This window comes from Protomyctophum bolini (genome assembly GCF_963924005.1).
Source record: "Protomyctophum bolini genome assembly, chromosome: 9".
NCBI classification, from domain to species: Eukaryota; Metazoa; Chordata; class Actinopteri; order Myctophiformes; family Myctophidae; genus Protomyctophum; species Protomyctophum bolini.
In genome coordinates, this window is record NC_137870.1 from 3,212,222 (window position 1) to 3,230,470 (window position 18,249).

Here is an 18,249-nt window from a genome sequence, read left to right on the forward strand (position 1 = left end):
TGCAGCAGCTCAGAGTTGAGTGACTTTCCCTGGTAGGATGCACTGCAGTCAAATACAACTCTTAATGTTTTCTTTTTGGGGTGATACACGCCGTGATGTGGAATGTACCAAACTCTCCCGTCTGTCTTTTTGAGCTGCTCTGATGGTATCACTTCGGCATAGCCCTTTTCAATTACATCAGCTACAAAGTTAATGTACTCTTTCTTGAAATGTTCATTCTTTTCAAATTTCCTTTTCAGCCCTAGGAGGCGCTGTTCTGCGACTGAACGATTATTTGACATGGTAAGGTCGTTTCTCCTGAAAGGCAAATCCAGATAATAGTGTCCATCTTTCAGTGTTACACTATTATTTGCACATTTAATGAATTTCCTGTCTTCCATTGACATCTCAGGCTTATCCTCAGATGCCTTCTCACTGAAGTCTTGATTATATTGGCTGATCAAGAGCTGCTCTATTTTGTCAATTGAAATTCTATTGCATTGGACAGTTGGATGGCAGGTTGTGTCTGTGCCATCATGATGTCCAAGCGGTCCATTGACAATCCACCCCAAATGTGTTCTCACAGCAAACGGTCCATCTCCTTTGCTGTTAATTACCTCCAATGGTTCCATGACTTTTGGGGCGTCTGTTCCAATCAGCAACTCCACTTCAGCATCAATGACAGGGATGTGCACTTTGTTCAGATATGGCCATTTGGATAGATCCTCCTTTCTGATGATGTTATCTCTAGTTACGGGCATTTCCTTCTGTGTGTAAATGCCTGGAAGAATATAAAAGTCATTGGTGTCCAGTCCAGCCACTTCTAGGCCTGAAACAATGCGTGTTTCGATAACTTTCTTCTGACCCATAGTTCTCAATAAGATGTTAGTTTTTCTTCCTTGGAGGTTGAGTCTAGCCATTAGCCCCTCTGTACAAAATGATGCTGTGCTGCCTGGGTCAAGGAATGCATAAGTATGCACTGTTGTGTTCCCTTTCCTGGCCTTTATTTGAACCGGCACTATTGCAAGTTTGCAGTTGTCTTCACCGGCCCCAGTAAGACCACTCGTCAGCACGGAGGCCATGGCTTTGTCTTTGGTGATTTCCTTCATTTCAGATGGGTCTCTGTAAATATGTAGCATTTTGGGGTGCCTTAGGCCACAAATGCTGCAATTTAGTCTTCGTCTACATGTTGCACTGACGTGTCCTTTGCACATACAGCCAAAACATATTCCATTCTCTTTTAGAAAAGTGAATTTTTCGTTATGTGTCCTCTTTTCCAACTCTGGGCACAATTCTAGTGCATGCTCTCCTTCACAGAATAAGCATCTCTTTATAGAAAACTGACTTTTCTTTTCCTGGGTTCCTTTTTCTTTTGCAGCCGTCACGGTTGTTGCAAAAATACTTCCTTTTATTTTGGGGTGTGGTTGTGACTTGGACCTTCTTGTGTCTTTATTCACTGGGTCGTCTTTAATGTCACCAAAGATGGGATCTGTAATGATTCTGACTTGTTTTTCAAGAAAAAATACAATGTCCTTAAAGCTTGCTCTTCGGCTGTGGTTCTCCTGGAAGTCACATACTATATTTCTCCATTTGTCTCTTAGGCGGTAAGGCAGCTTCTTAATGATGATCAACAGATTAGAAGGCATATCAAGTTCGTGCATGTAGTTGACATCTTCCATGGCATTACAACATCCTCGTAGGAAAAGACTGTAAGCTTGCAGAGCTGTAGTGTCATCAGGTTTTATTGACGGCCATAAAAGAGCCTTCTCCACATAGGCTGTTGAGATTTTATGCTCGTTGCCAAAATGCTCCTTCAGTAGAGACTTAGCCTTCCTGTATCCTCTGTCTGACATCATGTGTAAGCAACTCCTCACGAGTTCCCTTGGTTGTCCTTGGGTATACTGTTCCAGATAATATAGACAATCTGTGGGATTTGGGTTCTTAGTTTCGATGTTATGTTCAAAGGATTTTATAAAGGTATGATATTTAAGTGGGTCACCATCAAAAATGTGAATTTCCTTCTTGGGCATAGAAGACAGACATTGTTGTTGAATGAGTAGGGCTGTGATTTCGTTTTGTTTCTCCATGACGGAATAGATATTGTTGCCTTGTTCAACTGGACCTCTGTTACCCATCTGGCTTGCCACAGGTGCTGTAGTGCGAGGCCGGACGGCCGGATCCACAGCTCTGCCTGTGACAATGCCTGCTGGTGCTGATGCCCCAACATCTCTCTCTGGTATTGGGTTTTCTGTCAGTGAATAGACCGGAGCCACAGCGCCACCTGTGGGTGTTGCAATTAGAGCTGGTGCCTGTCTGGGTTGTGCATGTGATGTGGAAACAGCTGCCTGCTGTCTCTTCTCAAAATATGATCTCATCCCATCTGTCACTTTAGATGTAATAGAAACATCAGATCTCCTTGAATCTAGCACCTTTATTTTTGCCATATTAGCAGCCATGTTTGTGTCCAGCTCCAGCTGTTCTTTTTGTCTTCTTAGCTGCTCTATTTGTACCTCTAGGGCATGTTTATCCTGTATCGTTTTTTGCTGAGCAATGAGACCAGCCATTTCTGCCTGAGCTTTCAATCGTGCTGATGCTGTACTTGAAGCTCTACTAGAACCTTTTGTTTTCTTGCTTGCATTTGATACACTGTCACCAGGTTGAATCGTTTCCTGTAAGTCAACTGTTTCAGATGTTGCCTGTTGTGATTGAGTTACCTGTTGTGACTGATCAGAGTGCATTTGAGCATTAGGTGGCATTGTCTCCTGCTGCCCATCATTTATTTCCACCTCCTGTCTAGCAGGTATTTCAATATGCCGTACATGTCCAACATTGATTTCCACCTCTTCAGGTGAATACATAAATTCAGTAACTGGCCCAGTTTCTTCCACATTACTCATTTCATGCATTGACATTTCATACATTGGCATTCCAAGCTTAATAAACCACAGTTTCACATCCTCCATGAAATCTTTATGGTGTTTTGAAACACGTGAAAACCACACATTCTGATTTTCAAGTTCCTCCTGTGGAATTGATAGGATTAGTGAATCGTGTACTGCTTTTGCATTTTCGTACGCATTTATCAGTTCCCCCATTGTGCTTTGCACATCCTTTGCATTTGCGTCATCTTTCATTAGCCCTTTAATTTCTCTTGTGAGCTCTTTCATTTGTTTCACATGTGAGTGGCGGTCCTTCTGATTCTTTTCAATTTTATTACCCAGTGCTTTGGCTGAGAGCTTGACCCTCCTCCTTGTGTCCTCCATTTGATCCTCCTGATCCATTCCGTTTGTGTCTGTGACGTTTGTGTCACTCATTTTCCATTTCCAACATGTAATTCACAGCAAGAATACACAGCAGGGGTGCACACAACACCAGCCAAAATCCAAACAATAGTCCCCAATGGACCAGCAGTAGTACTTCTTTCAACTGTGTTCAAATTCAACCAAATACACAGAAGAGAAGAACCTGCTATACAATACAATTGTATTTCTCACCAATGGCTGTGATGCTTTGCTGCTTGTTCAAACATTTTCATTGCTGTTGTCCATATGTCACTCCAAACTGAGTCACACTCTTCTCCAATCCAGAAGTCAATCCGTCCAAACTCCATGAATCCATGTTGTCCAATTAGTCCTGTACTCCAAAAAGGTAGTTTTTTACAATTGTAGAGACCTTTTGTCCTTGTGGTGGTTGACTGAGAGTACCTTTTTCAAACTGACTGGCTTTGTGCAGCAAACTTAACCAAAAAAGGGAAATGAGGAATGTCCAGGCGAAGAGTTGAAGTTGAACTTAAAAGGTTTATTATATCCAGGTTGAAAACAAAAATAAAGATACTTTTAGCATATAAACTGTAACTTAGAATAGAAGGAGGTGCAGAACAAAAACCAGACGTAAAAAACTGTGAACCTCCAATCAACAACACCTGGCCCTCTGATGGCCAGGTAATTTATGTCCTCTCTGCCATGTCTGTAGGGGGTGACAAAGCACACTAACAAGAATGTTAGACATGGCATGATGGCACATACATGATGTGATGGCCTATAGTAGATCGGCTCCTACACCCAATATAGGGACACCGGGGGTGAAAATGCTTCAAATGCAAAGATTGATTGATTGAAATATTTATTAACAGTTTGTAGAATTACAGTACATTTCAAGCACAAACTCAATACAGAGACTGTTAACTGTGAGTGGACGACCCCAATTAAGCATTACACTTGTTTACAACAGGGTCCACATTGTTCAATTCATCAAAACATTTAGAGACATACAAATAGACACTTCTATGTAGTTAAAACAGGAATTTATAAGCAAAAAGGGAAAAGATACATTATACAGTGAGGGGAAAAGGGGGGGGGATCAGATTTTACAGAGGCCAGTTTCGAATTGCAGCCGTCCGTAGGTGCCCTTTGAGAGCGGTTTTGAAGGAGTCAAGGGATTCACATGTCTTAATGACTGTTGGTAGGGCGTTCCACATTTTTGGTGGCATAGGAGCATAGAAAATAATTTAGTCCCTTGTTTGTGCCGAATCTGGGTTGTACATGGTTTGTGGGTGTGGACTTGTGGTTGTAGCGAATTCCCTATTAGCCTAAAAAGTCCCTATTCAATAGAGAACATTGTGTTATAGCCTAAAACTCATCATCACACTGTACTACAGGTGTGATGATGAGTTACTGTAGACAAATTCTCTAACATTATATACATAATTGTACTTGCAGCAGTTTCATCATAACAGAAAAAAATATTCAGTGGGCAAAAGAAAACGTTCTATTGGAGGGTTTTTTTTTTTCTTCTTGAAAGCACAGATTGACTTTCAAAGATGTCTTCTTCCTCCACATTGTGGAGCAGACCATGCAGCGCTCAGCCATCTGTGACAGACAGGCCCCTTTACCATTACCAAGGTACTGTTGCTATGGCAACACCCTCCCGCCACCCCTTACCCTGTATTATTGGAATGAGTCCTCCCACGCACACAGTTGTGTTCAAAAACAAAAGAGAGAGAAGAAATTAACCAAGTAAAATGTTGCTTGTTTAATATGCTTTATAGTCTGGTGTATGTGTTGTTTTGTCATGTCTATTAAAAAAAAACACCCAATATAAAAACCAAGTAAAATAAATAAATCCACAGATTTATCGTGTGCTGCTCGGAGAGAGAGAGACACAAAGACAGGAGGTGGAGTTGGCGTGACATATGGAACGGGTTGCAGGCGGAGTTGGTGTGACAATCAGTTCACCCCAATCGTAGATTAAACTCAAATGCTGACAGATATGGAAGGTTTGATGATGACGTTTTAAAATGGACTCTCGCATTCATTTTTATCTTAACCCATTCTGAACGGGAACCCATTTTGGTGCTGGCATCATGTTATGCTTTAGCTATTGAGAAATAGCAGATCTACAAGCTCATAGCGCGCCACCGAGTGGCGCGCTACGAGCTTGTAGGTCTGCTATTTTTTGAAAAATCGAAGAACGACTGACATTTTTAGAATCTGATCTCAGGTCAGAATGGGTTAATCAGACCAGCGTGTGTGTCCAGTGGAAACCTCGTATGAATCTGATCTCAGGTCAGAATGGGTTAATCTGCATCTCTGTCTATCACAGTATCTGCAGTAATCGTGAGTCACTCGCTCCCTTTGTTGACGGCAGCACAAAGGACCAACGTAAACGGATGGATGGAAAATAAAATGCCTGCAGCATGCAGTGTTGTTTTTGGCAGCAAATTTCTATTTTAGTTTTAAGTCATATAGTCTTTTGAATAGTCTTCATTTAATTTTTGCATCATTTTAGTCACCTGGATGGAATGTGTTGGTGTTACCTTAGTTTTAGTCGACTAAATGTCATGAGATTTTAGTCGACTAAATCTACAGGTGATTTAGTCGACGGGCTTTGATGCCGTCGCAATGACTGATTTTACACTTGCTGAAAATAGCCAATCTACACGCTCACTACGCGTCACGCTGCGAGCCTGCGACGTGTTGTGACGTGCGGCTAGAATGCGTGTTCTGAGGAGCGTTTCCAGCAAACGACTCAAAGAGGAGTACAACAACATGCGACCTTCAACTGACCTTCTTTATGTAGCGACTTCAAATAATTGCGTGCGTCAGTGGGTCTTTCTCAAGAACACATGATGATGACGGCGTAATGCGGTAAACGTATGATGTACCATATGCCTGTTCTATACTGAGTGATTCTGCAGATGCTCAGAGCACGCAGGAGTATCGTAGGAAGTCCTGCAGGACACGTAAGGCTTTTAGCTTGACCAACAGTTTGAGCGTAAATCCCCTCTCTTTCTCCAGTAATGCTATAAGATCCAGCATGCAGGAGTTATTTATAACAATGGTAGCTTTTGTTCTGAACGAACGGGTCAAGCTCAGATTCATTCCCACTTTGGGAGTCTCCCCCAGCAGTGTTATGGGCCGTTGGGGAGGGGGGGGGGGGGTCGGTGCTCCTATCAAACTGTTGATCATTTCCAGAGTTGTGGAAATAAATCATACTGGCTGATGATCTTCAATCCTATAGCCTCGGTGAGCAAAGATATTCACAGACAGTAACCTTGAGGATTTTAACCCATTCTGAACGGGAACCCGTTTTGGTGTTAGCGTCATGTCGTGCTTTAGCTATTGAAAAATAGCAGATCTACAAGCTCATAGCGCGCCACCGAGTGGCGCGCTATGAGCTTGTAGGCCTGCTATTTTTTTTTTAATCGAAGAACGACTGACATTTTTAGAATCTGATCTCGGGTCAGAATGGGTTAATCAGACCAGTGTGTGTCCAGTGGAAACCTCGTATGAATCTGATCTCAGGTCAGAATGGGTTAAAAGGTTTTTGTTGTTGTTGTTGAACAAGATGAAACAAGATTATTCAATCGAATGCTTTTTACATTAATCAAGACGCACATTAAAAAAACATAGAAAACACACAGTGAGCTTGAGCATGTAGATCAGCTATTTGAACTATTTTAGAATGTGTTTTATTGGATACCAAACAAACTCGCCCCTTTAACAAACTCGCCCCCGCGAAAAGTGTTAATTTAGTTAACAGTTCATTCAGTAAACCTCCCTCCCTCTCCCTGCGGGAATCTGAAATTATCTCGAATACAGATTTATTTGATTGTATAGTCGATCTACTCCGTAAAAGCAAGCAAGAATAACACGAGACTGCTTTCTTTTCAGTGCTGTGTAAACAATCCGTTTAGTTTTACATTTCTCCCATGTTTTGTAATTGCATCATCATGCTATTATTATGTCCATGGATATACAGAGTTAACTCAACAATTATAAATTAATATGATTATTATATAATCACCAATATAAATTTTGTTGCGAACGCAGTGATTGCGAACGCAGTGAGCACTAACTAAGAGACCTAGCAGATCATGTCTGTGTGTCTGTCCCGCTGTTACGTCACCATGACTCAGCCATAACCATATAAGGAGTCCCCAAAGCAGCTATACGTCCAAAACCCAAATGTGTACGAGCTGCGTTCGCTTCCCACGTTTGCGCGTCTTACTGGTTATTTACAGCTAGGTAGAGTATAGTTGGGCGAGATGGAAAAGGGGCGATCGTACGGAACGTTCACCTTCGACAACAACAGGACGCACTGTGCTGAAGGAAGTCAAGGACTTCAAGTACCCTTCAGGGGGCTCATGGGTCAACTCAACCGAGCACCATCTTAACCCAGTCTGACCTGAGATCAGATTCATACGAGGTTTCCACTGGACACACACTGGTCTGATGAACCCATTCTGACCTGAGATCAGATTCTAAAAATGTCAGTCGTTCTTCGATTTTTCAAAAATAGCAGACCTACAAGCTCGTAGCGCGCCACTCGGTGGCGCGCCATTGAGCTTGTAGATCTGCTATTTTTCAATAGCTAAAGCATAACATGATGCTAACACCAAAATAGGTTCCCGTTCAGAATGGGTTAAAGTGAGGAAGGCACTTGGCATGAAGGGCCCGGCAGAACGTCATGACCTGCAGTGGAACTCCAAGCTCCCCCATGAAATGAAACTCAGCAGCTTCTTCTGTGTAACGGTCGGGTAGAGTCTTGTTCTCCTATACCGCGGCAGTGAATGCTGGACCCTGGCCTGAAGCCAACCCTGCAGAAGTCTCTAGAATGTTGAATGAGGGAATACCATGAAGGATGAGTGAGAAAAAATAGCAGCCGGGAGAATTATGAGACTAGACACTGCCAAAGACATCCCACGGCAAATTGAAATTGGTGCTGTGGGAACCAACACACACAGGCATCGATCACGAGGACGTCCCACGCTAACATAGGTGGATGTATACTCAAGAAAGATGCAGGACGCAAAGTACGAACAACCTGGCCAGATGTATGGAGAACTGGGATGACGCTAAGATGACTGTTCCTCATTTTTGCTGAGACCCCCTGCAACCCCCAGACCCCAATTTGAGAACCACTGCTCTAGATTACCTGATTTATTAATTAACTGGGCAACTGAACTATAGGTTAAGCTCAAAGATCACAGAAAAGACACACTGTTTGGGTTAACCAGTGCAAGGACGATGCACGAGTAAAAGTTCAAAAGTACAAAAATGTATTTGCCCTCCATTGTAAATTCTACCAACGTTTTGACCAATATAGACTTCCATCAGGTACATTGATCGGGAACTGACCATGGAAATCTTAGATGTAATTTTTTAAATGTAGTTCTTTGGAGGAGAACAGCAGGAGGAGGAGAGAGAGAGATCAGTGCCTCCCTATCAGTATGTGTTACATACTGTAGATAGGGCCATCATAGGGGCAAAAAAATGTCTATAGATAGTGGCATGAAAAAATTAATAATAATAACACTGCTCTCCATTATCAGTTTTTGGAAGCAGGAAGATAGGATGTATGCATACTGTACTATGGATTCAGTAACATTCACAGTTTTAAGAGATTCAAGATTCAATAATTTATTTGCCATGTCAACAAGTTGATAGGAATTTGTCTTGGTTCATACTCAACATATACAGACAACCATAGATACACAAACAAGAAGGACAGTACAATACAAAAACCAGCAGCATAGGAAATTACATTCAGTTTTTTTAAAGTGCTGTATGCATATTTCTACGAGTTCAGATGTCTAATGGTAATGGCTACGGGATAAGTGCTATCTCTGAAGCGAGATAATTACGCCTACAGTTCAGTGAATACATGTGCTCGCTTGGCAGTGATCATAAATTCATAATAACAAATGAGTCTTTATCTTAAATCCATATTCCTCAGCTCATGTGTAACATATCCACACTATAAACACTGCAATCTAAAACAAACATCTGCAGAGACAGACGACCAGGCAAACATCACACATATTGTCACGCCGTGACGTAAATGGTAATAGATAGCCTGAATCTTGGATATGGATTGTTATTAGACGATATGGGGATAACCCAAATGACATCTGGCACTGTTTATTCAATGAGCTCATGATCCCTGGAGTGATACTGAAGCGGCTGCATGTTCCAGCCAGGCCCTGATAGCTGTTTGGTAGACTTGACTGGATCACTACTGAATGAGTGCATATTATGACATCTGACCCAGCAGTGCTCTATACTCTGCATTCACTACAAGAGACTTGGCTGCATGTTTCAGTAAAGTGTTTCACACATCAGGATATCACGGAAACCTAATTGTCTTGGGGTCATAACTGGAAGTTTGTGTGTGTGAAGTCCAGATAATCAGGGTCATGATGAGCGCATGCAAGGGGAACCTTGAGTTGTGTCATTTGTTACAGTACGTGTGTGTCTGCAGGACATAATTATGCATAACATCGTGTTAAAGTTTGTATTTGTTCTCTGTGCCACGTTTGCTTCCTTCCATGCTGAGAACATAAAGTAAAGTGAAATCACAAATCTTTTGCACAACCGTCGATACATTAGCATAGACCTGAAAGTGTATGAATTTAAGAATACCGTGTGTGTGTGTGTGTGTGTGTGTGTGTGTGTGTGTGTGTGTGTGTGTGTGTGTGTGTGTGTGTGTGTGTGTGTCCAGCCAGCCAGCCAGCCATGCATGCATGTATCTGTGTGCGTGTGTCTATAGGCAAGCTAGCATGCATAATTTCCACTCCCATAAACACGTATCATCGACATAACGTCTCCTAACGTCACCATGGTCGTATTCCAGGTGAATTTCAGACTGGACTAGTATTGATTGACTCAAACATTCACCACTGTCTCCTACGTATGCAGCTGTCAGGACGGTGCGTCATTATGCTATTAGGCAGACAGATGGGGCCCGTTTTTAGTCATCTGTACTCATTAAAGCATCGATTCAGTGACATTATACTTGTTGTTGGACAAACATCCGACATCCTGAAGTTTCCAGTCAATTTTCTAGGGGAAGGAATCTCCCGTTTGCCACAATAATCCATTTCCATTCATCTTTTCATGATCATGCGCCGCTGAACAATCATATCCATCAGTGTCGCCATAACCCATTCTGACCTGAGATCAGATTCTAACAATGTCTTCTACATCCTGACAGTTTTCCATTCTGACCTGAGATCAGATTCTAAAAATGTCTTCTATACATCCTGACAGTTTTCTGAAAAAGCTATGTTTCTATGTCAGTCGTTCTTCGATTTTTCAAAAATAGCAGACCTACAAGCTCGTAGCGCGCCACTCGGTGGCGCACTACAAGCTTGTAGATCTGCTATTTTTCAACAGCTGAAGCATAACATAATGTTTAAAACACCAAAAGGGGTTCCCGCCCAGAATGGGTTAACCCACTGTAAGGCCCTTCGACTGAGAAGATTTGTAGTCTTCCCGATGTCCCTCTCTCTCTGCACGAACAACCACCGCGACATTTATATTAACAGATTACAGACTATACATCACTATTAAGGCCTACTTGAGCATAACACAAAAGTACACTAATCGCTGTCTAATCACTGTTAATAGCAAACCACACATGGCGACCACATATGGTGACGAATGGAGAAAAAAAAGAAGGAATTGACTATATTAAAAAAAAACAAGATGCATGAAAGTAATCGTTTTCGCTGCTGGGTATACATCATGCCGTGACGATGCAGTAATTCAGCACCATGGACAGTGACATAGTTATGCTAAATATCATAATGTATATTAAGGAAGTTATGGTTGTTGTTGACAAAATATATTCCACGCCAGGGTGAGGTATAGGTATAGAAAATTGTTAACCCATTTTGGTGTTAGCATCATGTCGTGCTTTTTCTATTGAAAAACAGCAGATCTACAAGCTCATAGCGCGCCACCGAGTGGCGCGCTACGAGCTTGTAGGTCTGCTATTTTTGAAAAATCAAAGAACGACTGACATTTTTAGAATCTGATCTCAGGTCAGAATGGGTTAATCAGACCAGTGTGTGTCCAGTGGAAACCTCGTATGAATCTGATCTCAGGTCAGAATGGGTTAATCAGACCAGTGTGTGTCCAGTGGAAACCTCGTATGAATCTGATCTCGGGTCAGAATGGGTTAACTTATACAAAAGCTCTAATCCTAACCCTATCCCTCTGCAGTGGAGCTGAACAACAGTCTCAATACAAGGTTTTAAAATGGCACTTTAATATTTCCCTCACACTGACAAGTCCTTTATTAACAATTCTACAAGCGGAAACAATAGATCAATAAGTTCCTGTTTAAAACCTGCCATTTAGAATAATGTAACTGTCTGGAAAACAATACATTGTCTAGACTATAAACATTGATTTTGTTCAAATTCAGTCAGTCAGTCACTCGCTACTCCTTATATTAAGGAGTCAGATGTAGAGGATTTATGTAAGCTATTTTGATATCTGATACAGGTATTTTACTTTAACTGTAAAACCTTCGCACAAATTGTAACTATACAATTTGTGGGAAGGTCATTCCTTATGACCTATTTTTCTACACCAGCATGGATGTAGATCACATTTCTTTACTGGTTTGATTGATTGATTGAATGAATAAACAGTTTGCAGAAAGAATCACAGGAAAGTACAGTTGAATACAAGGGTCTGATAAGAGCTGGATTTAAAACCGAAGAAAGCCATGTGGCTTGTTTCCATTGGGATCCTTCATATTCAATTCATCAGAACATTTAATGACATATACAAATGTACAGTACTAAAACAAAAGTGTAAAATTATCATATAAACGGTTAGAAATCAAAAAGAAAACAGTATAAAGGGCCAGTTTCGAATTGGAGTCACCCGTAATGATTCAAGAGTTATAGCCCAAAATGAAAATGACCTTATAATTCTTGATTAATTGAAAATGGAGGACCCTAAACTGCAAGTCTGCTTTTTTGGTTTTATCCAATTTGGAATTGACCTTCTACAGACTGTTAATAATGTTAAAAAAATGAAATCAATCAAATATTGCCACCATGAGGCTGATTTTTCTTATTTTGTTTTATTGAATGACGGTATACTTTAGCCTACTGGCTGTGATGTGCAAGTGATCGGTCCAGCAGTCTCCAAGATTATCCCTGAACACACAGACCTCTCCCAGGTTTTCAGCCTGATGTAGCCTGCGATCTCCTTCCAGCAGGGAGACTCAAGGAGACAAACTGTCTGACTTGCTACCTTAAATAGATTTAATAAAACACTGTACAAACTCTCAGAAACATACAAACAGGCCTGTTAGATCTGATAAGATAAAACTTTGATCAATTCCGCCCCATGGGGAAACTGGTTATAGCTACAGCTTGGATGCGTGGGTGGGGTCACACATGAAGGATGAGAATTTGGCAGAATTTGGCAGCAGTGTATAAATAATCACTCAAGTCTCAACATAGAATACATCGAATATCTGAGCTCTGGGCTAGACATAAATACATCAATATATATATATATTAATTATGTTCACCGTACATTAACAATATGAACCAAAATATGTCCAAGGAATGTGTACAGTAAAGGGTGGATTCTGTTGTTGTGCTCTCAGGAATGACGTTAACAGAATTTGAGCTGCAGCCCTACGTACATGTCTGCTTGAAGACCAGAATCCTAATGTCTAAATGTCTGTCAATTAAGGGATGAATTCTGGATGCTTTGGTTTCCCCATGTGAGACCTGCATTCAATTCAATTCAATTCAAAGGGCTTTATTGGCATGAGAAAACATACGTTTACATTGCCAAAGCAGAAAGAACAATACAGCAACACAATCAAAACAAAAATGATGTACATTTGAAGGTCAGAATCTTCAATAGATCAACTTCTATGTACCAAGATCACTCGATGCAGGTATAGTGCAGGAATATACACAATGGTTAGTCTTTAGGGTGGTTGTGTTCCATTTGATATCCTTCTCCTATCACAGCAACTCACAAATCTTGCTGCTGTGTTTGCACATTGTTGTACTTCGCCCAGCAGATATGGGAGTTTTTTGTCATTGGTCATGTTTTCAAAACCTCCGTGTGTAGTGGTTGTAATCTGTGGGAAGTATGTGTCTCTGATGTCTTGGTACAATGGACAGATGGTTAGGAAGTGTAGCTCGGTTTCCACTTCATTTAGTGTGCAGTGGGTGCATATAGTCTGTCTTCTCTCGGGATACAGGTCTGCCTATGACGGCATTCACATCCAGGTGGTTGAAAGTGACTTCCACAGATATAATAACCAAACACCCTGCAGCTCATCGTGTGTGAAATCAGAGCAGGTCAGAATCTGTGTGGTAAAATGCTGGCAATATATTTGTACCTGCAGGTGTTGACTGACTACCAGGCAAACTCACTGCGGTCGAAAATTACTTTAATTAGTTTTATTTTATTTATTAATTTGCTTCCACAGTGTTCTTGCTTTTTGTCAATCAGCTGACGTCACAGCTGAGTCCACAGAAACCATTAGCGTTCCATGGTTCTTCCACCATGGCGTTACATAGAAGCACTATAAACTATTTGCATAATTTTCATGATTAATTTGCTTACTTATCCTGTCATTTATTGTGCTGATAAGGCTTGGCATCTGTTAATTAATGACAACATGGAAAACATTGCAACTCTCTGTTAGTTCAGTCAAAGTTCAGATGAACATTACACATTTGCCAATTAGTCTGTTGAATTTCCACCGTTGAATTTCCCAGACGAGATTAATTACCGTAAGCTCTGCCTTCTTCCTCTCTCTCTCTCTCTCGCTCTCTCTCTCTCTCTCTCTCTCTCTCTCTCTCTCTCTCTCTCTCTCTCTCTCTCTCTCTATTTCTCAATCTGGTTTCCTGGATACACAGATGCATACAGCAGCATACTACATTTGTGTCAACAATGTGTTATTAATGAGAGACAGTCCTGCATACATAAAAAACAGGTCATCTGTATTCGAGCAGCATTGATTACCGTACTGTCCTGTCCTGGGCTGGCCCATGTCATACAGTATAGACCTACAGTAGCAGCTGGAATATTGATATAATTGGTGCAAATGGGTCGTGTTGTCCTTCGCATGTTACTGTTAACCATGAAGAATGTTGGTCATGGGTTGAGTACACATCCAGTATCAGGCAATTCAATTCAATTCAAAGGGCTTTATTGGCATGAGAAAACATACGTTTACATTGCCAAAGCAGAAAGAACAATACAACAATACAGCAATACAATCAAATTATGTACTTTGAAGGTCAGAATCTTCAATAGATCAACTTCTATGTACCAAGATCACTCGATGCAGGTATAGTGCAGGAATATACACAATGATTAGTCTTTAGGGTGGTTGTGTTCAATTTGATATCCTTCTCCTATCACAGCAACTCACACATCTTGCTGCTGTGTTATTTGCACATTGTTGTACTTCGCCCAGCAGATATGGGAGTTTTTTGTCATTGGTCATGTTTTCAAAACCTCCGTGTGTGTTGGTTGTAATCTGTGGGAAGTATGTGTCTCTGATGGTAGTAGGCAGGCAGTATGAAGGCAGAGGAGTTTGAAAGGCTGAAGTGCACAGCATTTATCAAAGCTAATTGGGCTATAGTCACTGAGCCCTGATAGCCTATTAGTCTTGCGTATAGCCAGAGCTGCCACACGATCTAAGATCTCAATATACCGCAGTACCGATACATTTGATGACATCGGGGCTGTATTTTGTGTGTCTTAAGTACCAGGTCTTATTCCCTAACTTGAGTAAACTAAAGACCTGGAGGCGTGATCAATGCTCTTTGGCCACTCAGAATAGCCAAATGGCATTGATCACGCCTCCAGGTCTTTAGTTTACTCAAGTTAGGGAATAAGACCTGGTACTTAAGACACGCAAAATACAGCCCCTACTAAAGTCATAGGGGCTAAAACTGGGTTGAAGAATTTCAGAAAAACAAAACAAAACAAAAACTATATGCAAAGACTTTAGAGTGCTACGTCCTTCATATGGGGACAGTAATTATAGGATCGGCTGTCATAGCAGTTAATTGGCGTAGGTTTTTTTAATGGCCTTTCCTTGCTGTTGTATAATAATAGCCCCTACGTTGAATTGAATTGAATTTCCTAATGTTTAAAGGTATAGGGCGTATATACTGTAGATCTCTGCTGTTATATGTTTCAGGGTATAAAGTAACAGGGCATGAGGGGTTACAGTGAAGGGTATAACAGAGGAAGGAGATCTGAAGACAGTGCTCAGCAGCAGCAGTACCGTATCCTGGGAGTTCATTTCCATGTCCCAGAAGAAGGAGCATCTGTCTCAACAGAATATCATTATATTTTATCCCATTCTGAACGGGAAACCCATTTTGGTGTTGGCCATCATGTTATGCTTTATAGCTATTGAAAAATAGCAGATCTACAAGCTCGTAGCGCGCCACCGAGTGGCGCGCTACGAGCTTGTAGGTCTGCTATTTTTGAAAGATCGAAGAACGACTGACATTTTTTTAGAATCTGATCTCAGGTCAGAATGGGTTCATCAGACCAGTGTGTTGTCCAGTGGAAACCTCGTATGAATCTGATCTCGGGTCAGAATGGGTTATCTGAAGGCGGGGATGAGTGAAAGCCAAGCAGAGCAAGTGAGCTGCTGGAAGTCGTGACCCTATGTGCACCTCAGCCCTCATATTTCTATCTTTATATTGACGCTGGTATACTGTATATATACTGTACATGTCATCTGAAACTATATTGCATATCAATGCATGCACTTATTGCAGTATTTCCAATATCAACTGTTTCAGAGATCGACGCCCACTTCCTCGCTGTTGACCCGCAGGTCCTCGATCGCGCAGAGAACGGCCGGGAAGAAGGGCCCTTTTTATGAAACACAATATCACAAGTATTACAGTAGAAAGTGTCAGAGCAAGCAGTAAAATAGTGCACTTTTTCTACCCTCCCCGACGTCCCGTCCATCGCGTTGGGCTATCGGTTACTGCATCATCAGGCGAAGACATGATTAGTGGTGGCCTTGTCAGGTTTAATGAGCACTATCTCCTCCCACTTTGAACGCAGACGCGGAGGCAGAATCTCTGACACGGCACAATCAGGAGATCTTTATTGGAGGAGTCTATCGTCTTGATTGAGCTCAAGTTTCGCCACTGAGGCACCGGCCGGGGGCCTCGAGGCTCCCCGGGGCATTAGCAAAGTGGGATGGAAATACAATAAAGTGTCAGGACCAATTAAACAATAAATAAATACATTCCATCCTGTTGCAAAGAATCGAGCAGCCCGGCCTTATTTTTTTTGCACAGAGGGGGAATTCATGCAAAAATTGTCCATCCTCGTTTTCGGAAATGTTTTGCGAGAGTGTGTTGTTTGGATCAACATACCGGAAACCCAATAACCTTCCTTTCATTCGAATTAAGGCCATGGAATGAGGGATGAGTGGAATGCAATGCTAACAGTATAGGCTATTCAATGACGGTGCTTTTTAACCATATGGGAAAACACAATTACATTTCATAGGCCTCAAATGTACAAAGTTGCCCTACAATTCATGCTAAAAAGATAATGTGGACGTTAGAATGAATTTCAGAGCGAAAGGGCCTTTCTGTGTGGAGTTTGCATGTTCTCCCCGTGTCCCCTAGGGTAGGTACCCTCACATGTTCTCCCCGTGTCCCCTAGGGTAGGTACCCTCACAAAAAACATGCAGTAATCCTGGTCTCTAAACTGCCTCCCCCTGGCCAGCCGGGGCGCCTGATGGAGGGGAAAGGAACTGGTTGGAATAACGTGTTCCTTCCACGCGCTACGTCCAACCAGGGAAACTCCCCCCTGTCAGGTTGTAAAGGAGCAACTTGGACACTCAGGCATGAAGGAAGCATGAGTTCAAGTCCGTTGCTCTCCCCAGGTTGGCGGAGGGTGTGTAGAGCCCAGGATCACATTAGATAATTGACACAGGGGTGAAAAATGGGTTACAAAATCGTGGGATAAAAAATATTAAAATAAAAGAATGAATTTCAGATAAAAAGCAGTGTCAACACACTGACATGTACTTTGTCGTACAGCATTGTTGCATACCGGAAATAGACAGTCTGCTCACACAACGTGTCACTTGACACAGTCATGGCCACAGTATAAATGGAGCATCAGTGACGCTCATCGTGTTGGATCTGATAGTTTTAGAAAGTGGGCCTTACTTAGTTCTTATACTCCAGTGACTAATTAGTCATTATATAATCAACCATTAAATCAGCATCACATTATAATTGGAATCTCTTCTGTCCGTTAAGAGAGCCAGTAATTATTGTGATGAATAATAATGGCATGGCATTCATTTGTTAAATATTTCACTTTAGATATATTATGATAATCCAAATCCTCTATACTGTAACTGCCACTAATGATGAGCAGACCAACTCCTGTTAAAAAAGCTGTTTAAAAAGCTTGTATCTATGACAAACACTGCATGACAACATATCTGTTTGCGCCAAACCCCACATTACTGGGTAAATAATAAATATGCAAGGACAAGCTGATAACAATTTACTGGCACAGCGGACCTTTTAAATAATCTATTACCATTTCCGTGCACTGTTTGTTTTGCGTGTTCCTGATCTGATTTTGTAAATATTCTATTTAAGTTCAAATCCTGGCAACATTTGTATTTATTTATTTATTCTGACTTAGCTATATTTGAGAGACAGACAGACAGACAGACAGACAGACAGACAGAGGGGCAGGCAGACAGACAGACAGACAGACAGACAGACAGACAGACAGACAGACAGACAGACAGACAGACAGACAGACAGACAGTCAGTCAGTCAGTCAGTCAGTTAGGGAAGCCTGGCTGGAAACCATTTCTAGGAAAAATAAAGCCGTGTTCCATGAAGTTGTCATGTGCCAGTAAACAGTTTCCTAAACCTGAGCTCTAGTGTGTGATCTAGTCTACAGTCTGTATAGCCTTGGC